The sequence below is a fragment of the Aythya ferina genome (genome assembly GCF_964211825.1).
Source record: "Aythya ferina genome assembly, contig: HAP1_SCAFFOLD_36, whole genome shotgun sequence".
NCBI classification, from domain to species: Eukaryota; Metazoa; Chordata; class Aves; order Anseriformes; family Anatidae; genus Aythya; species Aythya ferina.
Window position 1 is genome coordinate 991073 of NW_028181462.1, and position 24620 is coordinate 1015692.

A 24620-nucleotide genomic window follows, 5' to 3' on the forward strand; every position below is an offset into this window, starting at 1 on the left:
TTGGACTTCTTGAGAGATTTTTTCAATTGTCTCTCAGTGTCTGAGGTTTGTGGGCTCATCAGCAAAGCCCCCAGAGGGGTGATTCCAATGCCTTGGGCTGGTGCTGTGCTGCTGAGCTGGGCCAGACTCCTGGGACAGTGAGAGCTCGTGGCAAGAGGGCCCTGGTGCAGAGAGACAGCTGTGCCCAGGAGCAGCTCCTCTGCACAGCGCAGCAGGGCTGGGGGCTCTGACCACAGCAGAGACATGGAGAGGAAAAAAGGAGAGAGGGCTTGGAGGCAGTTGGGAGTGGGAGGATGCTGAGAGTTGCCTGCAGGAGAAATCTGCACAGCCCTTGACAAGGTAAGTGTCTGGCTGCATGGCCATGCAGCTGCAGGTCCTGGAAGGGTCTTTGTTCTGGGAGGGCAGTGGGCTTTGAGAGTCCTGCTGGGTTGCGCTGTGAGGTGAGGATGTCTGGCAGAAAGTCCATGGAGAGACATAACCCAGTTGCCCCTGGACAGCCAAGAGCCAAGTGCTAAGCCTCCTCCAGACACTGCAGGGGTGCAGCCGGGATGCTGGGACAGCCCAGCTTTCAAGTATTCAGCTGTCTGAGGGGCATCCTCCTGGGCCGCAGGCTGCTCTCCAGCAAGATGCAGCTCTCTCTTGGCATCCTTGTGTTCTCCAGGTGCCCCAAGGAGAAGACACCTATGTAATAAGGCCATGTCCGTGAGGCTGACTGGCTGGCTGTGGGCAGCTGGAGTGAGGCCTCTGCAGCCTTGGCGAAGAGGGAGAAGCTGAGATCCTGCTCATGCACTTGCAGACAAGGTGAGGACTCTGTCCATCTGCAGTGGGACTGGGGCTTCTCTGTTTTAAGCTGTCTCTACATATTGGGAAACCGTAGAGTGTGCTTATACTAAGCATAAGAAAAATCTGCCTTGCTCTATACTGGAGGGAGGTGTTCTTTGCAACAACACTGCAAAGTTCATGGATCTTATAAGTGGACTGAACTTCAGTTTCCCCCTTGTTTCTGCTTCCTGAATGCTTCACTGCAGGAAGGATTCCTCTGGAGCCCACAGGAATCCCTGCTCCCAGTGCCAGCCTCAGAAAGAATCATCCAGGACTCAAGCGATAGAGCTTCAGAAAGATTCTCCTGCAAAGAGAGAGGCTTAGGATGAGAGTGCTCTAAGACTTTCAAAATGTTTTCCTCAGAGAAGTCTCTTCTAACTTTGTTCTGCCTTCTCCTTTTCAACAGACAACTGTGTTCAATGTCAGACAATGCCCAACAGCAGCTCTGTGACCAAGTTCCTCCTGCTGCTATTCGCAGACACGCGCGAGCTGCAGCTCCTGCACTTCGCGCTCTTCCTGGGCATCTACCTGGCTGCTCTCCTGGGCAAAGGCCTCATCCTCACCGCTGTAGCCTGTGACCACCGCCTCCACACCCCCATGTACTTCTTCCTCCTCAACCTTGCTCTCCTTGACCTGGGATGCATATCCATCACTATCCCCAAAGCCATGGCCAACTCCCTCTGGGACACCAAGACCATCTCCTATCAAGGATGTGCTGCACAAGTCCTCTTTTTCATCTTCTTCTTTGGTTCAGAGTTTTCAGTTCTCACTGTTATGGCCTACGACCACTATGTTGCCATCTGCAAGCCCCTGCACTACGGGAGCCTCCTGGGCAGCAGAGCTTGTGCCACTATGGCAGCAGCTGCCTGGGGCAGTGGCTTTCTCAATGCTGTACTGCACATGGCCAACACATTTTCCCTGCCCCTCTGCCATGGCAATGCTGTGGACCAATTCTTCTGTGAAATCCCCCAGATCCTCAAGCTCTCCTGCTCAGATGCCTACCTCAGGGAATTTGGGGCACTTGTCTTTACTCTTTCTTTAGTATTTCTTTGTTGTTTTTTTTTTTTTTTTTTACATTGTGGTGTCCTATGTGCTGATCTTTAGAACGGTGTTGAGGATGCCCTCTGAGCAAGGCCAGCACAAAGCCTTTTCCACATGCCTCCCTCACCTGGCCATGGTATCCCTGTTTGTCAGCACTGTCATGGTTGGCTACTTGAAGCCCCCTCCATCTCTTCCCCATCCCTTGACCTGGTGGTGTCAGTTCTGTACTCAGTGGTGCCTCCAGCAGTGAACCCCCTCACCTACAGCATGAGGAACCAGGAGCTCAAGGATGCCTTGAGGAAACTGATGACCTGATATCTTAAAAAAAAAAAAAAAAGTCCATTGTCTTCTGCTTATGACTCATAATTCATTGCAGGATTTTTTTTTTTTTTTTTTTTTTTTATAATTTTTCATACTCTGGAGAGCCCCATCACAAGCTCAGAGCTGTGGGGTGTATGGGTAGTAAGTTCAGCAATGACTGGCCAAGCCATTGCTCACTTGCTCTTCGGGGGATAGGATTTCCCAGAAGAGCAGGGCCTGCTGTATGTGCATGGGAGACATTGAAAGAGAAACTCAATGCTGGTGACAGCAGGCACATCATATGCGTGTGGAGAGATGAACACAAAGGAGCACAAAGGCCATCAGCTATTCCTAGAAGTCTCATGAAGGCCAGCTGGGCAGATAGTGTCACAAGACCAAGTAATGTTCCCTGCGAAGCCACCTGAAGGCAGCTCTGGGATGTGCTTCCTTGAACCGAGGTCTCTGTATCCACTGCTCATGTCCTGGGGTATCTCAGAGGAGGGCAGAGCAGGGCGAGGCACCACAGGGCTGAGGTGCCTCCCAGCCTCTGGCAGTGGCTGCACAAGCTCTCTCTAAAGGCCTGTGTGTAAGAGGTCTGCTCAGATGTGGACACCTCACACAGCCCCGCCATTGCTCTGTGTGATTCCAGGAACAACCCCCAGTGTCCCTGAGAGATTCCTGGAACCCCTTTTGCATAGGTTCATTGCAGATGCCCCTCTCTGTTATGTCACACTACCCTGCCTTTCTGGACCGCGCTGTCAGGCATTTGGATCAGCAAGATTTCTGGGGACTTGAAAAATGTGGGCATCAAACGCATCTTCAGGAAGGGCAAGGAAAAGGATTGGCAGAACTGCAATTGTCACCTCTAGCCCTGGGAATGTGATAGGGAAAGTCCTGCCACAGCCATCTTCAGGCAGTTGGAGGAACCCAAGGAACTGCTGAAACAGAAGGGGAGGGGAAGGAAGGGAACGAGGTGAACCTGCACTTTAATGAGGCCTTTGCCATGGTTTCCTGGGGTTCCCTTTAGCCACACTGGTGATATTTGGACTGAAAAAGGGGATGATGTTTTCGGGGGCAAGGTGTCAGTGGTACAAAGTCCTCCTTTCAGCCAGTTACCAGCAGCACCCCTCAGTGATGGGCACTTGGGCCAACACTGTTGACCCTCTTTGTTATCTCCCTTCATGATGGCATGGAGCATATTTCTCAATCTCAGTCTTTTAAACATGCATTATTCTTTAATTCAATGACTCTCCCTCAGAGTGCTCTTCAAGGACAGAATAAATGGAGGAGAAAAAAAAAAAAAAAAGGAAAAAAAGAAAGAAGCATTAGCATTGTTGGGAAATGTGTTTTGGTAAACGTGTGTTTATGTAAAATGTATTTTCCTAAATGTTTGCATAAAACTATTGTTCAAGAAAGCATAATTTGATTTATTGCACTTCTCCATGGTGTTGTCAATGTAAAACTGTGAAAATAAATAATGAACATTCATAGAAAACAAAAAAAAAAGCTGGTGGTGCTGGCAAGGGAGATTCTTTCAGCTATTACTTAGAATCCTTTTTTGCACAGCTTTGAACTGTTTCCTCAATCTATTTTCATGGCTGGTTTCAGTTTTCCAGTCAGAGGTGGACACTGCCTCCAAGATTTCCTTGGATAGCTGAGGGTCCCAGGTGGGAAAAGTGACACAGGACCTAGGGGAGCCCTTCTGGAGCACAAGCTGGGGGGCACGAACTGGGGCTGGGCCCCTCAGGGGCTGTGCAGGGCTGCTAAGCATGTTCTGCAGGGCCTGCCTACAGCATGCTGTGTCCTTCCATCCCACTAAGAGGTCACTTCTGTCTCAGAAACTGACCGTCCCCATGCAGGGAGACAGGTCCTTGCAGGTCATGGAAATGTTTGAAAAGCTGCCCCAAACACAAGGACATATTTGGGGAGGCCAGGAGGCAAGATATCAAGAACTGCTCCAGACCATGGGGTCCATCCCTCAGGAGCAAACTGCTCCAACGTGGGTCCCCCACAGGCAGCAGCTCCTGCCAGGTCACCTGGTCCTGCGTGGGCTCCTCTCCAAGGGTTACAGGTCTGGCCTGGAATCTGCTCTGGCAGGGGTCCTCCACAGACTACAACCTCTGTCAGAGCGGGTCCACCTGCTCCACCATGGTCTCCTCTACAGGTTGAAGGGGGACAGCCTGCTTCACCATGGTCCTCATCACAGACTGCAGGGGACTTCTGCTCCAGGACATGGAGCACGTCTCCCCCTCCTTCTTCACTGATCTTAGCACCTGCAAGGCTATTTCTCACTCCTCTCTTTCTCCCAGCTGCTGTTCTACAGCAGATTTTTTTTTTTTCTTTCTTTCTTTCTTTCTTTCTTTCTTTCGTTCTTTCGTTCTTTCGTTCTTTCGTTCTTTCTTTCGTTCTTTCTTTCTTTCTCTCTTTCGTTCTTTCTTTCTTTCTTTCTTTCTTTCTTTTCTTTCTTTCTTTTTATTTTATTTTATTTTATTTTATTTTTATTTTATTTTATTTTATTTTATTTTATTTTATTTTATTTTATTTTATTTTATTTTATTTTATTTTATTTTATTTTATTTTATTTTTTTCTGTTTAAATATGCTCTCACAGAGGTGCAAACAATGTCGCTTATTGGCCCGGTTCTGGCCAGCAGTGGGGCCCTTATCTAATATGGAGCAGCTTCTGGATTCTTCTCACCAAAGCCACCTCTATGGCCCCCCACTACCAAAACCATACCACGTAAACCCACTCCATGCAGTCACACGGCATTCAAAGACTGTGGCAGGGACTGTGAGGTCACTTCTGTCTCTGCAGTTGATAGGGCAGCAGCAGCAACATGTCACAGAAAGGGCCTACGAGGTCACTTCTGAGTGACTTTGGCTATCCTCCAGTCTTCAGGCACCTCACCCATTCTCCAGGACCTTTCAAAGATCCTAGAATCATAGAATATCCTGAGTTGGAAGGGACCCTTAAGGATCATCAAGTCCAACTCTTGACACCGCACAGGTCTACCCAAAAGTTTAGACCATGTGACTAAATGCACAGTCCAATCTCTTCTTAAATTCAGACAGGCTCGGTGCAGTGACCACTTCCCTGGGGAGCCTGTTCCAGTGTGCAACCACCCTCTCTGTGAAGAACCCCCTCCTGATGTCAAGCCTAAATTTCCCCTGCCTCAGCTTAACCCCATTCCCGTGGGTCCTGTCACTGGTGTTAATGGAGAAAATGTCTCCTGCCTCTCGACACCCCCTTACGAGGAAGTTGTAGACTGTGATGAGGTCTCCCCTCAGCTTCCTCTTCTCCAGGCTGAACAGGCCCAGTGAACCACTGGGTGGAGGCTGGGCCCTTCTAGTCCTGCTCATAGTATTGTTTACTCTGTTTGTAGGATTACCCACTAGAAATTGGAGTAGCAAGTGTCTCAGAAGAACCACTTTTTGACAAAGATTTTCCTTGTGCTTCATGTATCCTTGCCTCTAAGGTGGAGGTCGATTTTTGCATCCCATTTTCTCATGGCCTCTCCATGGTCACACAGTCGAAAGCACGGGATGGAACCTGGTATGTACCCATTATGTCACCTTTCTTGAGCAGAGGGATGCTTACAGCTGATAGCTGAGCTATTGGTTCGTGCAGGTGGGGAGGAAGCCATATTCTCTTGGAGCTGTTGGACCTCTTGGGAAAGTTTCTTTCAGGTCGAGACACAGGCCCTATAGGGAAGAAGAGAGACTTTCTTTGTAATGCCATAGTTGGCTAGCCAATTCATCCACCATGGGTTCCTCTTGGTCTTTCCAGGTCATTACTGCCAATGGGATGGCATATGATGATGGTGTGCTCTGTGCAAACTCCTGCCCCATGGGTCATGTACACTTGACTTCATCTGGATCTTTGGATAGCTGTTTGTTATCTAGGTTTCTACAGATTGCCTTCAGCATGTCTGATTTCCTCAGGTACCGGATACCCCTCTGCATGGTGCTCCACTTTCCTGGTTGACATTGTCCTGGTTTCAGTTAGAGCAGAATTAATTTTCTTCCCAGTAGCTGGTGGAATGCTGTGTTTTAGCTTAGGATGAGAAGAGTGCTGATAACACCCCGATGTTTTAATTGTTGCAGAGCAGTGCTTATACCAAGCCAAGGACATCTCAGCCTTTTGCTCTGTCCTGCCAACAGGCAGGCTGGGGGTGCAGTAAGAGCTGGGAGGGGACAGACCCAGGACAGGTGACCCAAACTAGCCAAAGGGGTATTCCATACCATCTGACGTCATGCTAAACAATATATAGGTGTGGCTAGCCAGGGGGAGGGGCCGGACTGCTCGGGGTTAGGCTGGGCATCAGTCAGTGGGTGGTGAGCAATTGCATTGTGCATCACTTGTTTGTACATGTTATTAGTAGTAGTACTATTATCATCATTGTATTATTATTATTATTATTGTTGTTGTTGTTGTTATTATTATTTTCCTGTCTTATTAAACTGTGTTTATCTCAGCTCACGGGCTTCACTTTCCATTTCTCTCCCCCGTCCCAGAGAGGGAGGGGGGAGGGTGAGTGAACGGCTGCGTGGTGTTTAGCTGCCGGCCGGGTTAAACCACGACAGACATACAAGATCTTCCTTCAAGGGAGACCTTTCCTTCAAGCATGATGGGAGTAAGTTCCTTGTGTCCTTTTCTAATGCCTTTGTCAATCACCCCTTCCCTAGAGGGAGATTCTGTCTGCTTGGCTTCCCTGCCTTCTAATACCAGGCTATTGGCCCTGTTCTCCCCCCACTGCAGCAGCCAGATGACAATGTGCTCACCGAGATGATTGCTGAAATCTTTTCCCATACCTCGTAGCTTACCCTGGGACAGGGACCATTTGGTTTCTGATGCTTATATGATTTCTTCTGCTTTGACCTCCTGCTTCCAAGATGGCCCAACTTTGGAGAAACCTGCCTCATCTTCTTTTTCCTCCTTTCTTGTCTGCGTAGGAGTTTCCTTCCTTTCTAAAGAAAAACTGAGTTTTTCACACCCACTGTTTTCTCTTGCATGTAGAGTCAACCGATACTGGCTTAGTTTGGTTCTCTGGCCCAGTGATGTGGCCCATTGCAGGGGCTGGAGTGGCTGCAGGGACCATCACAGGAGTTGTTCTGGCTGCGGGGCCTTTTGGATGAGTTGGAGTGGCTGCAGTGCCTATTGCAGGTTTGGGAGTGGCTATAGGGCTTATTATAGGGATGTGTTTAACCTTAAGCCCATTGCAGGAGCTGGAGTGCCTGTAGGGCCTGTTGCAGGGTTTGGAGTGGCTTTGGACAGGCTCTGGGCCTGTCAAAGGGGCTGGAGTGTGCCTGCAGGAAAAGTCACAGGGGTTGGAGAGGCGTGGACTGTAGTTTCATAAGCATTCCTTAACCACCAGCATATTGCAGTGTTTTGTGTCTCTTTGGAATTGCCGGGGTGATGACATGCTTAAGCATTTCACAGTTTTGTTTAAGATTGCACTTGCTCAGAAGTGAAACTCCAAAGAACTGGATGTGTCCACTGCTGTAGGTGCCTGCCCAGATCCTCGAACTCTTCCTGCCACTCCTACCTTTCCTGCCTCTGGACAGATCTCTGGATGGCACGTTTAAGTAGTTGTTTGAACTTAAACAAAACCTGAATTGCATTCAGGAGACATAAAAATAGGAACATGCTGGTTTGTTTTACTCTCTTAATCACTCTGATCTCAGCCCTTAATACTAGCATTAAAAATGGCCTATTTAACACTAGAAAACTGCTTAAGAGACCTAAACAAAACCCTAAGTCCAAATGAATTTGAGGGGCCATGGATATGACCAGCTTGTGGGCCACAAGGAGGAGATGGGTGGGAATGCTCTGATGAGCTCCGCTCTGCCTCAGGATCTCCTGCCCCAGCAGGAGGATGTGACTGTGGCAGGGACTGTGAGGTCACTTCTGGCTCTGCAGTGGATATGGCAGCAACAGGAACGTGTCACAGAAAGAGACTGTGAGGTCACTTCTGTCTGTAGGTGGCAGGTCACCCTTGACATAGACCTGGGATCTGCACTTTTGGGCTGACATCTGCCAGTGGCCCTGCTAGGCCAGCAGAAGGCACCTGGTTTGCATGCTGACTGTGGGATCCCCTCTGCCTCCAGACCCAGGAGGACCCAGACAGAAAGAAGGCCCCAGTATGGGTTGTCCTGTCCCTTCTGCTCGAGTCCACGACTGCACAGCAGCAGGCACAAGGCTTGGCTGTGTGTAGCCAAGAAGCTGCAAGGCCAGCAGCAGGCCCATGGCTTGGAGGATGCTGGTGAGTATCTATGATCAGACCCTCGCTTCTTTTATCAAGGAACAGCTGCTGAGGGTTGATGAGACATTTGTGAAATGATGGAAATGCTGGGATGAGAGCAAGGTGGTGAACAGAGATGGCTGTCTGCAAACTTCGAGGAAGTAGGAAAAAGTGTGGGACAGCATTTGAAATCATGCAGAGGAGAAGGCAGAGAGTGCTGGCAAGAATGGAAGGACCCAAAAGCCCTGTCCCTTTCGCTAGAGCTTTTGAGATGACGACATATAGTCATTGCAGTGCAGCCTCTTTGCTTTCTTGCAACCCTGTGCAGAGGCAGCGTGGTGTCATACCAGTGTTCTTCTCATGGCATCACAGTGCTCACCACATTCCTCAGGCCCCCGAGAAAAGTCCTGAGGCAGACAGGGGGATGCAGGATCTCTCCTCGCAGTGGCTGGGGTCAGGCCTTGGCCCTTTTGCTTCACCAAAACCAACCAAGACTTTTCTCAGCACAGTGCTTTGCCTGTCTGTAATTACGGCCTCCAATTATCTGTCCTAACATGTCCCTGGGGAAGCTTTGTTAGTAACAGCCCTCAGTGGGGCCCATTAATACTCCAAGTCACTTCAGCTTTTCCTTTTGCATTTGCTTTTTCACACAGTTGCATCATTCTCCGCTCAGTACCCAAGTCTCATTGACTCAGCACCAAAATACTCCATGGAACTCATTAAAACACAGAAACTCCTAAGCAGCCATATCTCCCCCATCATTTTCTTCAAGTCTTCAAGACTGTTCAGCTAATTGTAGAGCTTTAATTATTCTAGTTAAGGGGGAAGATTTCAAAGAGCATCTAACAAAAATCTTTCTTCATTTTAAAGGCTGAATTTTGTTGTGTTTCAGTTGAGAGCATCATTCTCCTTTAGGTATTGGTCTAGGGTTTCTTCTTTGAAGCCCTGCTTAGGTGGGAAGAGCAGGGCTTTTCCTATTTCAAAACAAACAACAGGAAATCATGCTGCAATTTTCAAAAAACAAAGAAACAAAAAAAAGTTCAAGTTCCTTATTTTGTTGCCTCCAGTGATGTTTACCTTCCCAAAAGGATGACTGTACATGATGTATTTTTCAGTGATTAATAGCAAATTTCAAATAATTGTGTTAATATTAATCCATATCGTACTAATTCAATGATAAATGATGAGGGTCTTACTAAGGAAACCATTAAAAAAACTGCTGAGAGATGGGTGAGCTTGAACTCACTGAAACTCAAAGCAGGAACTGGGTTGGTGAGAGTGGTCTGAATGATTAAAAAGTACCAGGAGAACCATGGGAAGTGCATGGGTCCAGACAAGCAGGTGGGAAGGTTGACATTCACCTGTCTGACCATAAACCACCAGGGAAAACCTCCAGTGGCCCCGTTGTGTTTGAGGCACTTTCCTGCACTGGCAGGTGTCAGAAAAGACCTGCAGGAGGCCGGAGCCCTTTGGAAAAATCAGGTGGAGCCAGGTGGAGTTCCCAGGGCACCTCCACTGCCAGCAGTGGTCTTTGTCCCTGCAACTGCAACCCAGTGCAGCACAGGAAACCCCTTCCAAGACAAACCTCTTCTTCAGTTGGTTCCTTGGACTGACCTAGATTTGAAATGTCCATTGGAAACCTGAGATACTCTCCCTTATTCCTACTAGACATGTAAAAATCCGTTTACCTTCCTGGGTCATCTTTAGCAAACTCAGGATGATAAACTCAAGTACAGCATGCTTAAAATGGCTGAGCCAGGACCAATCAGCTTGCACAACTTTGGAAATTGCCCCCGTCAAACTAAGGTTTTGAGAGGAACAAATGTGGAATGACCCGTGAGGTCAAAGTGCAGAGTAAGGGAAGGTCACACATATTTTGCTGGAATAGCAGAAGGGAAAAAGCATTGCATTGTGCCTCAGAATAATCAAGGAGACCTAATCCAGTTCATCCATAAGGAAAAGCAGAAAGAGAAGGACGTTAAGTTTGGCCTAACATGAAGAAGGATGTACATCACCGGTGAAGGAACCAGCATTTGTGCCTTCAACAATGGCACAAATGACACATGCACCACCACACCTAATGACAACCTGTCTGCCCCGGCTTGGTATTCCCACAGGGCAGGGGAAGGGACGTGACAGTGAAGGAAAGCACTTGGGTTTGGAAGGTGGAGCCCAGCAGAGACAAGGTGTCAAGGCAGTAGGGTGGGGGAGGCCAGGAGAAGCATCCCAAGGGGTGGTGCTGCTGGTGAGGACACGTTTATGCCAGCAGCATGAGTGGGCAGCAGCTGTGCGCAGGCAAGGGGAGGCCAGGAAGCACATGCCAAGAGTGCTCCTGCCAGCAGAGCCAAGGCCGGGGCTGAGGCCAACGGGAGAGGCAGGTGCAGGGCAGGGGGCTTCAAGGGCCATGCTGAGCTCCCTGCCCCTGCAGCAACCGCACTGGCCCTCAGCAGACGTGCTCATGGGCACACATGGGGAGGTGTTGGCGTGCATCAGAGAGCAGCAAGGAGGGCGCTGTAAAGAGCTGGGGCCAGGCAGGTGGCAGAGCCCCATGCAGGGGCTGGTTGGGGGTCCCCTCTGCTGCAGACACTACACGAAGTATGGCAGGAGGAGGACAGGCAGGGCTCGTGGACACGGGGCAGATCCTGGCCCTGGATGCTCCATGAGCACCTTGCAGCTCCTGACAAGCTGCAGTGAGGTGCCCCTCTGCCTTCCCTCCTGTGCTCCCAGGGCACACAGCTGCCTCCTGCCCATCTCTGCCGACCAAGAACCTCCGACAGGGCTACTTTCCAAGCTGGGCTTTGCCCAGCGTTAGTCCCCTGCAGGGGAAGAAAATGGCCCTTGTCTTGGTGGCTTTCCATGGCATTCCTCTTAGTACATATTCTTTTCATCCTTAATCTCTTTTACTGAATACAGAGGCCTAGGAGAATTTTTGATACAGTGTATTGTAGAAAAAAAACATCGAGCCCCTCAGCCACATCTCTGCTTTTCCTCCAAATTGCAGCTGGGCTATTCATCCCACAACCTCTGCTGTACCTGAAGAGAAATTATGAGAAAGAAGAGTCACAGAAAATAACTACCTGCTGGTTATTTTATTTGGTTAATTACCAAGAGCTGTAAATGAGATCTTTGGTTTAAAAGACAACGACAAGAACAATAACAACAAAAGGTCGAAGAAGTGAGATGGAGAAAAATATTTTTATTGGACTAGTATTGCAAAGAATGAAAAGCAATTTTGAAATACATGAACAAAGGTGTTTCTGCCTTGTCCAGGTTTATGTGAGGAAGATGTGCAGGTACCTCATTGATGGGGAAATACTATAGATTAGAATAATGTCCTCAGTGCCTCCTTTAGCTCCTTGTTCCTCATGCTGTAGATGAGGGTTTCCCTGCTGGAGGCAACACAGAGTATAAAATTGAAACCACCAGGCCCAGGAATAGGGAGGTGGTGGAGAGAGGCTTCAGGTAGGCAACCATGGCAGTGATGCCATGCAGGGAGACCACGGCCAAGTAAGGGAGGCATGTGGCCAGGTGAGGGAGGGCTTTGTGCTGGCCCTGCTCAGAGGACTTCCTCAGCACAGCCCTGAGAACCTGCACATAGGACAGAGCAATGGAAACAAAACTTCCAAATGCTAAACAGACACTGAATACAAGTACCCCAACTTCCCTGAGGTAGGGATCTGAGCAGGAGAGCTTGAGTTGAGCTTTGAGGAGACCCTGAGGAGAGCTTTGACTCAAATCAGAACACTTTGACATGAAACAGCGCATCTTTACACTTGCTGATTGCTCTTCTCAGCACTCTTCTCATCCTAATCCAAAATATAGCACCCTTCCACCTACTAGGAGGAAAATGAACTCTGTCCTAACTGAAACCAGGACAAGGGTGCACTCTATTCCATCATCCAGGTCATTGACAAATAAGTTGAACAGGACTGGACTCAGTGTAGGTCCCTGGGAGACACTGCTGGCTGCAGGCCTTCAACTAGACTCTGTTGCACTAAGCACGACCCTCTGAACTCTGCCAGCCAGCCAGCTCACAACCCACCTCACTGACCACTCCTCCACCTCACACTTTGTGAGCTTGCCTATGAGGATGTTATAGGAGACAGTGCTGAAAGCCTTGCTGAAGTCAAAGTAGACAACATGTGCTGCTCTCCCCTCACCCACTCAGCTAGTCATTCCATCATAGCAGCCTATCAAGTTGGTGAAGCATGGTTTCCCTTGATGAACCCATGCCGACTACTCCTGATCACCTTCTTCTCTTCCACATGCTGGAGATGACCTCCAGGATGAGCTGTTCCATTGCCTTTCCAGGGACGGAGGTGAGGCTTATCGGCCTGTAGTTGCCTGGGTCCTCCTTCTTGCCCTTGTTGAAGAGCGGTATGACATGAGATTTCTTCCAGTCTTCAGGCAACTCTCCTGTTCTCCATGACATTTCAAAAATGATGGGCCAGCAGTAACATCTGCCAGATCTGCCATCTCCCTCAGAACTCATGGATGTACCCATTGGGGCCCATGGATTTGTGGCTGTCAAGTTTGCCTAAGAGATCTCTGACCTGATCCTCTTCAACCAAGGGAAAGTCCTCATTTCTCCAGATTTCCTCCCTTGTCCTGAAGGTCAGAGATTCAGGAGGGCTGCTCTTAGCAGTGAAGACTGAAGTAAAGGAGGCATTCAGTAATTCTGCCTTCTCTGTATCCTTTGTCACCAGGTCACCCACCTCGTTAAGCATTTGGCCACATTTTCCTTCCTCTACCTTCTGTTCTTGATATATTTGAAACAGCCCTTTTTGTTGTCTTTGGCAGTCTTTGCAAGATTTAACTCCAAATGGGTCTGCGACTTCCCTGTCACTTCCCTGCATCCTCGGACAATGTCCCTAGATTCTTCCCAAGTGGCTTGTCCCCTTTTCCACTTTATGTGTACTTCCTTCTTCCATTTCAGTCATTCCAGGATCTCCTTGATCGTCCAAGCAGGTCTCCTGCTCCCTTTGTCTGACATTTTGCTCACAGGAAACATAGCTCTTGAGCTTGGAGGATTTGGAGGTCAGTGCGCTATTGCTGCCGGTGCACCATTGTGGCAGACATCAGCACCTGCTCTTCGGCTCTCAGCAACCCCACAACAGAAGGGTCCTGTGTGAGACCAGGCAAGGTAGAAAACTCTTTGATGTTCGCTGCATTCAAGGCAGTTATGCCAACAGCCTTCTGGTACCCTTTTGTTTACTTGTTTGCCCTTGGAAAAAGCCAGAAACACAGTCTGGAGGCATGTCGTTAGGGTTACCTAATGATGTTCAAATTACTCAAGAGCTATCGTGTCCGGCATGAAAGAAAGAAGGGGAAGGTGCCATGCCTTGTTCCCTCCACCAAGTGGATTCATGAGCGTCGTACCAGTAACACCTCAAATAATATTTATTGGTGCAGATTTAGGGAAAGCATCACAAGCCCATATTTGCTTTCCTAGTGGTAACTTAGCAGTTTCTTGCAATCTGTAGTTGCTTTACAGGGAAGGATTTGTAGCAATTTGTAATACAGACATTCATGAAAACAGAGCAAGGAGGTGTCCGTGTCCTTGTGAACTATGGAATCCTACCAACCTACTGCTGTGATCCATGGGCAAGCTGACCCTCCTAGGTCCTGACCATTGATACTGTGATGCCCTTGGAGAGGTCCTCAAAGCTGCAGGAGCAACCAAGGACCTGGGGCTTGGTGACATCCCTTTGCTGCAGAGAACAACAACTCAACCACAGGGGCTAGACCCTTCAGATTCCCCAGTGCCATGAAACAGGTTTTTTTTTTTTTTTTTTTTTTTTTTTTTTTTTTTTTCTGCTCAGGTCTGCTGCCCCCTCACATACACCTAGGCCTGTGGCTCATCTCCCTGTGGAGGATGAGGAGGCAAAGCTCTGCTGGTGCATGAGTAAGGGAGAAATACTCCACCTGTGGAAGAGCAGGGCTGGTGGGGAGGTGGCACAGGACAGGCACTGGCCACTTTCTCCTATTGCCCACCCAGGGAGCCTTGAGACCACATGTCAGTGCCTATACTGCCCACTGGTGCCTGAAGAACTGTATCCTGAGATCCATATTTCTCTCCTGTACATACGAGTTTTCCTTTTTTTCTCACAGTTTGGGACCTGCATTGGTGTACCTGGTAAGTGGCACTGAAAGGCTGTGTCTCCCACCATGTTTTTTGGTGGGTTTTTCCCATTGCAGCAGCAGAGCAGCAGCTAAATGCTCCTGGAAGAAAACTGAAACAGGTTCTTCAGTGCATACTTGAGCTCCTCGTTCCTCATGCTGTAGATGAAGGGGTTTGCTGCTGGAGATACCACCGAGTACAGAACTGCCACTGCAAAGTCCAGGTATAGGGAGGAGGTGGCGGGGGGGTTCACACCAGCAAACACGCTAGTGCTGACAAACAGGGAGACTATCACAAGGTGAGGGAGGCATGTGGAAAAGGATTTGTGCAGGCCCTGCTGCGAGGGGATCCTCAGCACAGCCCTGAAGGTCTGCACATAGGACACCACAATGAAAACAAAACAGACAGCACCTAAATAAAAGCTAAATGCAATAAACCCAACTTCCCTGAAGTATGCATCTGAGCAGGAGAGCTTGAGGATCTGGGGGATTTCACAGAAGAACTGGTCCACAGCATTGCCTTGGCAGAGGGGAAGGGAAAATGTGTTGGCCATGTGCAGCACAGCATTGAGAAAGCCACTGCCCCATGCAGCTGCTGCCATCTGGGCACAAGCTCTGCTGCCCAGGAGGCTCCTGTAGTGCAGGGGCTTGCAGATGGCAACGTAGTGGTCGTAGGCCATGACAGTGAGAACATAAAATTCTGCTGTAATCAGGAAGACAAACAGAAAGACCTGAGCAGCACATGCTTCATAGGAGATGGCCCTGGTGTCCCACAGATAATTGGTCACGGCTTTGGGCAGAGTGGTGGAGTTGCATCCCAGGTCGAGGAGAGCGAGGTTGAGGAGGAAGAAGTACATGGGGGTGTGCAGGTGGTGGTCGCAGGCTATGGCGGTGAGGATGAGGTCGTTGCCCAGGAGGACAGCCAGGTAGATGCCCAGGAAGAGCGCAAAGTGCAGGAGCTGCAGCTCACGCGTGTCTGCGAATGCCAGCAGGGGGAACTCGCTCACAGAGCCGATGTTGGGCATTTGCTAGTTCTGGACATGGACACTGCCAAATGAGAAAAAAAAAAAAATAAATAAATACAGAGTGTTATGAGTAATGTCTGACCAAAATTCAGATAATTCCCAAGTGAAGCCTTACATTCCCTGTTTCCAAGAGGATCTTTGTCTATATCTCTGTCTGGAGCCCTGGTGTGTGCTTGCTGAGTGTCCTGTACATTGCAGCCTCCTCTGCCCATCAGCTCCCAGTGAGCCTGCTCTGCTCCATTCGAGGTTCCAAGAGGGAAGGTTCCTGGGAAGTGGCTCCCTCTGTTGATTGAGGGGTGTTTGTCTGTGTGACTCTGTGTGTCTTCTGTGTTCAATACCCAGCAGAAAAAATCAGCAGGTGGATTGTGCGTGTCTGGCCGGAGAGAACAGGAAGCATCTCCTCCTGCTTCACCCACAGAATCACAGAATCACAAAATTTTCTAGGTTGGAAGAGACCTCAAGATCATCGAGTCCAACCTCTGACCTAACCCTAGCAGTCCCCACTAAACCATATCCCTAAGCTCTACATCTAAACGTCTTTTGAAGACTTCCAGGGATGGTGACTCCACCACTTCCCTGGGCAGCCTGTTCCAATGCCTCACAACCCTTTCAGTGAAGAAGTTCTTCCTAACATCTAACCTAAAACTCCCCTGGCTCAACTTAAGCCCATTCCCCCTCGTCCTGTCACCAGGCACGTGGGAGAACAGGCCAACCCCCACCTCGCTACAGCCTCCCTTGAGGTACCCATAGAGAGCGATAAGGTCTCCCCTGAGCCTCCTCTTCTCCAGGCTGAACAAGCCCAGCTCCCTCAGCCGCTCCTCATAGGACTTGTTCTCCAGGCCCCTCACCAGCTTCGTCGCCCTTCTTTGGACTCGCTCAAGCACCTCGATGTCCTTCTTGTAGCGAGGGGCCCAAAACTGAACACAGTACTCGAGGTGCGGCCTCACCAGAGCTGAGTACAGGGGGACGATCACCTCCCTAGCCCTGCTGGTCACACTGTTTCTGATACAAGCCAGGATGCCGTTGGCCTTCTTGGCCACCTGAGCACACTGCTGGCTCATATTCAGCCGACTATCCACCATCATTCCCAGGTCCTTCTCTGTCTGGCAGCTCTCCAACCATTCCTCTCCCAGCCTGTAGCTCTGCTTGGGGTTATTGCGCCCCAGGTGCAGGACCCGGCACTTGGCCTTGTTGAACTTCATGCAGTTGACCTCAGCCCATCGGTGCAGCCTATGCAGATCCTCCTGCAGAGTTTTCCTACCCTCAAGCAGATCGACACACGCACCTAACTTGGTGTCATCTGCAAACTTACTGAGGGTGCACTCAATGCCCTCGTCCAGATCATCGATGAAGATATTAAAGAGGACCGGCCCCAGCACCGAGCCCTGGGGGACGCCACTAGTGACTGGCCTCCAACTGGACTTGGCTCCATTCACCACAACAATGCACAGAACTCCCTGTCAGAATCAGACACCACCAGCTGCCATGCTGGGCAAGGGGTAGAAGCAGGCATGGGCAGGCAGGGCAGACCCAACCCAGTGCAGAGGCTGCAGTGTTGGTAAAGTAGAGCCTGTCCTCACAGCCCTGTGCCATCTGGCTGGCACAGCCATGAGAGGGACATGAGCTCTAGAGTGGAAGAAGCATTTGGAATATGCTCCTTGTCATATGGTAGGAATTTGGGGGTAAGATCTCTGTGGAGCCAGGAGTTGGACTCGATGATCCTTGTGGGTCCCTTCCAACTCGGGATATTCTATGATTCTGTGATTCTGTGCCTTCTTCCATGGAGGAAGGTGGAAGGGGCCTGCAGCAAATGTGTCTACTTACAAAGAGATTTAGGGTTCAGACACCCCATATTCTCAGTGCCCCATATTATACAAGCCATGACAGAAGCTCTGAGGGGAAGAGATGAGACCAGGGGCTGCTGCAAGGAAGGTGCCTGCACTGCAGGGAATGGCAGGGAGGGAGCAGCTCCCTCTCACTGCCTGCCCATGTCCCTGCTGCCTGCAGCTGTCCCTGCCAGCAGCTCTTTCTCTGTCCCCATGTCTCCTCCTGTCCATGCTCACAGACCCCATTCCACCCACTGTGTGCCCAACTCTGCCCTGCAGACACCTCCTGGGGATGGGGACAGCTCTGGGGACATCTTCCTCTCCGCATGTCCTAAAGAACGGTTCTGAAAAGCCATGGAGCAGTCTGTAGGCAGAGAGAAGGGAAGGGATATTCTCAGGTTCATCAATAACCTGTTCATGTCTCAACATTTAATGCAGTAGGAAGCTCAGTCACCTGTGCAAATCCAACCTCTCTGTTAACACAGAGCCTGCCCCAGAATCAGAGCAGAAGAGGCAGGCAGAGTGCAGAAAGAGCCTTCTCTTTGCAGGCAGCACCTGCCCTGCTCTTCTTCTGCTCAAGTCCCTGGGCAGCTCCTCTGGCAAGCTGAGTGCTGAGCCTGGCAGGCAGCAGAGGCCATGCCCCAGCACACAGCCCCTGGGGCACAGCAGGGACCCTGCTCTGCACCACAGCCCTGGGAACCCCTGCAGCTGCCCTGAAGCACCTTCTCCTCCACACCGCACAAGCCACATGAGACATCCTGGCAGCTCCTGGCCAGGCATAGACATCCCGCATCCAGAAGCCTTTTCCAGGAACCTCCCCTGCACTGTCCTGCAGCCAGATACTTACTGTGGGCAGAGCTGTGAAGGTTTCTCCTGCACTGAGCTCTCCCTCCAGGCTGCCTGGAATCCCCTTCTGCCTGGGTGCCTGTGGTCAGAGCCCCCAGCCCTGCTGCACTGTGCAGAGGAGCTGCTCCTGGGCAGAGCTATCTCTCTGCACCAGGGCCCTCTTGCCACGAGCTCTCTCTGTCCCAGGAGCCCAGCACAACTCAGCACTAGAGGCCCAGACCAAGGCATTGGAATCACCCCTCTGGGGGCTTTCCTGATGAGCCCACAAACCTCAGGCACTGAGAGATGTGGAGGAATGGTTAAGTGAAGTAGGTCATGTGAATGTTGAGCAACTAGGAAGTCGCGAGCTAAAAAAGTATCGAACGCAGCTCATATGAATCTGAGAAAGTACGTAACGTCTGGGAGTTAATCAGGCACAAGGACACGATATCCGTTGGAGATAAAGTACTAACTGTGTTATTTCGGTTGATGGGAGTGAGAAACTAGCTGATAAAATAGAGAAATGCACTAACCAATCATGAGCTTAACTTTTGCAATATGTATGAGCTAATTATATTGAATTAGATAAAAGACGACTGAGCTATCCAATAAATCGAAGTTCACTGATCACTCATATTGAGCGTCTGTGTCTTCCTTCCGTCGACAACAAATGTCCTCGCAACAAATGGCGCCCGAACAGGGACCGATCTGAACGGGAACAGGGACTCCGCTGGAGTTGAACCTGCGAGCCACGGTTGGACGGAATATGGGAACCGGTCCTGCAACGCAGCTCAGGAGGTGAAAAGGACGAAAAATTGCTGAATCCCCGCACCCGAGGCCTGAAAGGTGAAAGGGACGAAAACTTGGAATCCCCGCACCCGCAGCTCGGAAAGGAGTCCTCGCACCCGGGATGAGCCTATAGAGGGTCCCGCCGGAAAGCGCCGCCGAGGTCTTTGCAAAGGCTGCAATGGTACCGACGTATATAAAGGTATGGAGAGACAAGCGGCGTATGATTTGCTCAAATGCTTTTTAGAAAAGCGGAGCACGCAGCTTAGAGACTGCAAAAAGGATTTACCAGGGTTATTAGCATATGGAGTAGCGCAGGATTGTTTTATCAATCCTGATACAGTTTTTGAACAAACAGAGTGGCGTAAATTTGGGGACAAATTGTTTGTTGAAGTTATTGATGAAAATAAGGCTGCTGAGAAGTTATTGAAGCCTTGGAGAGCAGTCACTAACGCCTTAGTTATACATCAGGCTGAGCAGAGAGTCGCTGCTGCCGTTACAGAGCAACTGGGATTACCGGGAAGTCCTGGAGCTGGGGATTGCCCACTGCTGCCTTCAGTGAGAACGATAACGCTGCCTCAGGGGGCTACAGGGCAATGGGAGCCTCCCCCCCCCCTCAGTCACCGCCACGAGCAGCGCTGCACTCGGAGTTCCGCGGAATCGAACGGCAGCCGACCCTCACCGTGTGGCGAGTCGGCACAGAGCAGAGGGGCGGACATCAGGACCCTGCAGCCTGTCTGATGGAAGCAGCGGCAGCTGTGCTGCTTCTCTCTGGCATTCTTTTTATAAGAGGTTTACCTTGCAATGCAAAAGGGATACTAACTGGAGTGTTAATAATTGTATGTGTTATTCTTAAATGTCCAGGTATTTTGTGTTGAAAGTATTTGTGTAAGGGTAAAGTTTTAAAACAAAGTGTTGCAAGTCACTTCATGAGGAACACAATGAGAGACAATACTTGTTTGTTTGGTTATGATTCTAAATTATATTGGCCGCACGTATTGTTTGCTTATCATCCTAAATTATATTCTTGTGGTATGATTGAGGTTGTGGTATGATTGAGAGTGAGATGTGCCAGAGGCCTCTGAGTGTACAATTGTGCTCTGGGTGTGTAAGTGTGCTCTGGGTGTGCAAGTGTGCTCTGGGTGTGCAAGTGTGCTGTGTACTGTGTTAGTGAGAGCCCATTTATTGCCATAGTACAGGCTGAAATCATAGGAAATTAGTACTGGTCGAGCAAAATCATGTTTCACAAGTATGGAGTCATTGTGTGAAGTAGCCACTTGGAGAAACTTAAGGGAACGTACTGTTTAAAATTTTTTGATCATAATGAGTCAATTCACAAATCCATTACTTTCTTGAAAGAGCACATGAGAAAGAGTCAATATGGTATCAATCCTTTCAATCAATGGTTCACTGATTTGTTTGAAACAATGCATAGATGGTTACTGGGATTAATCAAAGAGGGATTAAAGATTTTGTTCGCTGTGGTGTCAATCATCATTGCATGTAGTATTGTGATAAATGTGGTTAAAGGGTTACTTGCAAAAATGTTATAGAGATTTTGAAGTGGTGCCGGAAACAGGTACCCAGTGGATCACTGCAAAGCGGACTGAAGCAGCTTTAGAATCTGCACACGCTGAAGACAACCATGAAGAGGTTCCTGATAATTATTCTGACAATGACGTGGGCTGTGACACCTCAAGGACCATCAAGAACAGCCTTCGATCACCATCAAGTGATTAGGTTTAAGTGTGTTACTATTAAGTTGTGTTACTTACTATTAATTGTGTTACCATTAAGTGCTTACAGTAATTGTAGTGTTATTAGGGTTAAGTTGTATAGTTGTGTTATGTTATGTATTTGACATCTGATGTAAAACCAAGTACTGCCTGTACTAAAAGAAAAACGGGAGTAGAAACTGTGGTATGGGAATGGATAGCTCCCCCATTGCAACCCCGAAGAACAATTCAAGAAAAAATTGACACATTATCAGAATTAGTAAAGAAAGGAAGAAATCGGATACTACAAATAGACGGAGTTCCGCCAAGTACGATCTGGATACCAATAAAGCCAGGTGACTTGGAATGGTACATACAGAATTCTGAAAAATTACAAGCTGCATTATTGCAGGATGGCGCCACAATAGTGGCAAAGACATTACTATCAGCTACATTGTCATGGATGGAAAACCAAGGATGGATAACCCAGCCCAAGCGGTCGGTTGCTCCGTTGGCGGATGCAGTAACTGTTTTTACGGACGCTGGGAAGCGCTCCAAGTCTGCTGCAATAACATGGAAAGACGAACAAGGCTGGCAACATCAAATATTAAAGGGCCAGGACAACGACTCATTACAGACATTAGAGCTCTATGCAGTTGTATGGGCTTTTATAAAATGGAAAGATGCCCCTTTAAATGTAGTATCTGATTCTCTGTATGTAGTAGGCATAGCTAATCGCATAGAGGACTCTGCCTTAAGAGATGTAAAGAATGAACGCCTTGCAGAACTATTAACTAGCTTACAGCTTGCTATAGCACAGAGAAGCAAATCCTATGTGGTAATACATATACGAAGTCACCAATGGGGGGAAGGACTGGGAGAAGGCAATGCTCGGGCAGATAAATTAGTTGCTGCAACAGCCACTGAAGCGCCATTATCTCCCTTCTGCAGAGCTCGGGAGGCTCATGCTATTTTTCACCAGAATGCTAAGGGACTTGCGCGGGCTTACAAACTGTCTAGAGCTGATGCGCAAGCGATAATAAAAGCTTGCCCAACGTGTAGTAATTATAACTCAGGGGTGGGACTCGGAGTCGGGGTAAACCCGAGAGGGCTTAAAGCCAACGAAGTGTGGCAAATGGATGTCACTCATGTTCCAGCATTTGGACGATTGAAATATCTGCATGTAACAATAGACACTTATAGTCACATGATCTGGGCTACACCGCAGCCCGGGGAAAAAGTCCGGGATGTACGACGTCATCTTGCCAGTTGTTTTGCAGTAATGGGAGTACCACAGACTATAAAGACATATAATGGTCCAGCCTATGTTAGTGGGCCACTTAAGCGATTCTTGGAGCTATGGGACATTAAACATATTACTGGTATTCCACATTCAGCAACTGGTCAGGCTATTGTGGAAAGAGCTAATGGAACAGTTAAACAATACTTAGAAAGGTTTAAAGACATTATTGATATTAGAGAAAGGGTGGGCAAGACTCTATTTGTTCTGAATCATTTGTGTGTTTTTGGGGAGAATGAGGAACCACCTGCAGCACGTCATTACACCAAGTCTGAAAATGATAATAAAAGTGCTATGAGAGTATTGTACAGAGATATGAAAACAGGACAATGGTCGGGGCCTGCTGATGTGATTTATGTGGGACGAGGTTATGTGTGTGTCTCTTCCCCTACAGGTCCGACCTGGGTGCCTAGTCGATGTGTAAAACCAGCCCTTGAAGAAAAGTCACCAAAAGAGGATAACAACGACCATGGCTGAATTAACAGAACAAGGGACTTTGATTATGTTATCAGTTATAATAATGGCTGGACATGGTAATGCCATCTTAGGGAAAATTGACCCTCAGCAGAATATATGGGTCACCTGGGCTAATGAAACCAGACAGAGTTCATTTTGTTGAACTGGCTTTCATTTTGTTGAACTTGGAACAGGCTGCCCAGGGAAGTGGTGGAGTCACCATCCCTGGAAGTCTTCAAAAGACGCTTAGATGTACAGCTTAGGGATATGGTTTAGTGGAGGGCTGTTAGCGTTAGGTTGGAGGTTGGACTCGATGACCTTGAGGTCTCTTCCAACCTAGAAAATTCTGTGATTCTGTGATTGTTTGTCTCTCGCTTCTGCATCTGATCCTTTTAGAACATGCTTGTTTGGGGTCCCAATAGGGGATCCAAAGGAACTGAGCGAAATGTTAGCACCATATTCTGCCAGTATTACTCTGCTTAATGGATCTTTTTCTGACTGTAGGAACTGCACATGCTTTGACTAGCATTAATAAGCTTGCTTGTTGGGCTGTTAAACAATCAAATGTAACAACTGAGATTATTACCGAAATGGCACAAGATATGGATAGTCTTAGGCATGCTGTGTTACAAAATAGGGCTGCAATTGATTTTTGCTTTTAGCGCAAGGACATGGGTGTGAAGATGTAGAAGGAATGTGTTGCTTTAATCTCTCTGATTATGGTCAATCAATTCACAATCAATTGAAATGGCTAAGGGATCATACACAAAAAATTACGATACAGAATGATTGGTTTGATGATTGGCTTAAATCTATCTTTGGAAATGTGGGAGGATGGGTTTTTTACTTAATCAAAGAGGGACTTCGCTTTTTGCTTATAATTATGTTGATTATAATTGCTGCGCGGGTAGTCTTTAACTGCTTATCTAGGAAGCTTGAACAACTCACTGAAAAGACATTTGTAGCCCAAATTAAAAACGGGGGAATTGTGGAAGAATGGTTAAGTGAAGTAGGTCATGTGAATGTTGAGCAACTAGGAAGTCGCGAGCTAAAAAAGTATCGAACGCAGCTCATATGAGTCTGAGAAAGTACGTAACGTCTGGGAGTTAATCAGGCACAAGGACACGATATCCGTTGGAGGCTTGGGAAAGTACTAACTGTGTTATTTCGGTTGATGGGAGTGAGAAACTAGCTGATAAAATAGAGAAATGCACTAACCAATCATGAGCTTAACTTTTGCAATATGTATGAGCTAATTATATTGAATTAGATAAAAGACGACTGAGCTATCCAATAAATCGAAGTTCACTGATCACTCATATTGAGCGTCTGTGTCTTCCTTCCGTCGACAACAAATGTCCTCGCAACAGAGAGATAATTGAAGACATCTCTCCAGAAGTCCAAGTCAGATGCAAGTTTCCTGCAGTGTCCCCCTGAGGGCCAGCACTGACACAGCCTCCCTTGGAGCTCATTAGAGCAGAACATTGGAGGCAGTGAGGACAAGGAGACAAAGGCAATGTGAAGTTGACACTGATGTGTGGACAAACTGGATGTGTTTCACCAAGCACAAGGGCGAGGCCTTGAACTCCAGCCCCTGAGAAGGGAGATCTCTTCCCTTCACACAGTGCTCAGGGCTCTTCCTGGGGCAGTAGGAGATGGGGATGTGCATTGCCAAGTGCAGGAGAATGGTACTACCCCTGCCTAGTTCATGGGTGGAGGTAAGGAGGCAATGAGGCCCTGGTGCTTTAACGATAATCTGTCTCCTCATAGGCCTCAGTGGCAGAGACAACAGGCATAGACACAAAGACCTGGGTCCTGTTGGGACGTTCAGCCTTTCCACAGCCCTCTATCCTGTCTACACTGGGCTGTTCAAAGGACTCCCTCACCTGAACATCTTTCCCTGCTGGCTGCAGACCCTTGTCTGTGTGGTGTCATACCAGGTCTGAGCTGAGTCTGATAACTCAGATCTCCTTGGTGGCCATGCTTCTCGTAAGGCAGCTCGGTAGGATGCTGACCTGGTTCCTGGTGAGCAGGCACCACTGCTAATATGGCATCCCTCGTGGTGCCCTGGCCCTCCTTTTCCTGGGCACTGCTCACTCAGCACGGTCCCGGTTTGCCTTGATGTGTGGGGTTCCTCTTCCTCTTGTGCACGACTGGGCTCTT

General features: G+C 48.7%; 1 long non-coding RNA gene and 1 pseudogene across 2 annotated transcripts in view; both read left to right on the forward strand.

The window, feature by feature from the left end:
* The first annotated feature begins 1251 nt into the window (after window positions 1-1251).
* LOC311428207 (olfactory receptor 14C36-like) overlaps window positions 1252-24620 on the forward strand; it is a 28040-nt pseudogene continuing 4671 nt past the window's right edge. Inside the window, exon 1 of the transcript in view lies at window positions 1252-1545. The product of the transcript in view is annotated as an olfactory receptor 14C36-like (transcript). The remainder of the gene's footprint in view (window positions 1546-24620) is intronic.
* On the forward strand, window positions 18669-22583 carry LOC311428184. Its single transcript, XR_014687608.1, has 3 exons — window positions 18669-19605; window positions 19637-20874; window positions 22432-22583. It is a non-coding gene; the product is annotated as an uncharacterized lncRNA (long non-coding RNA).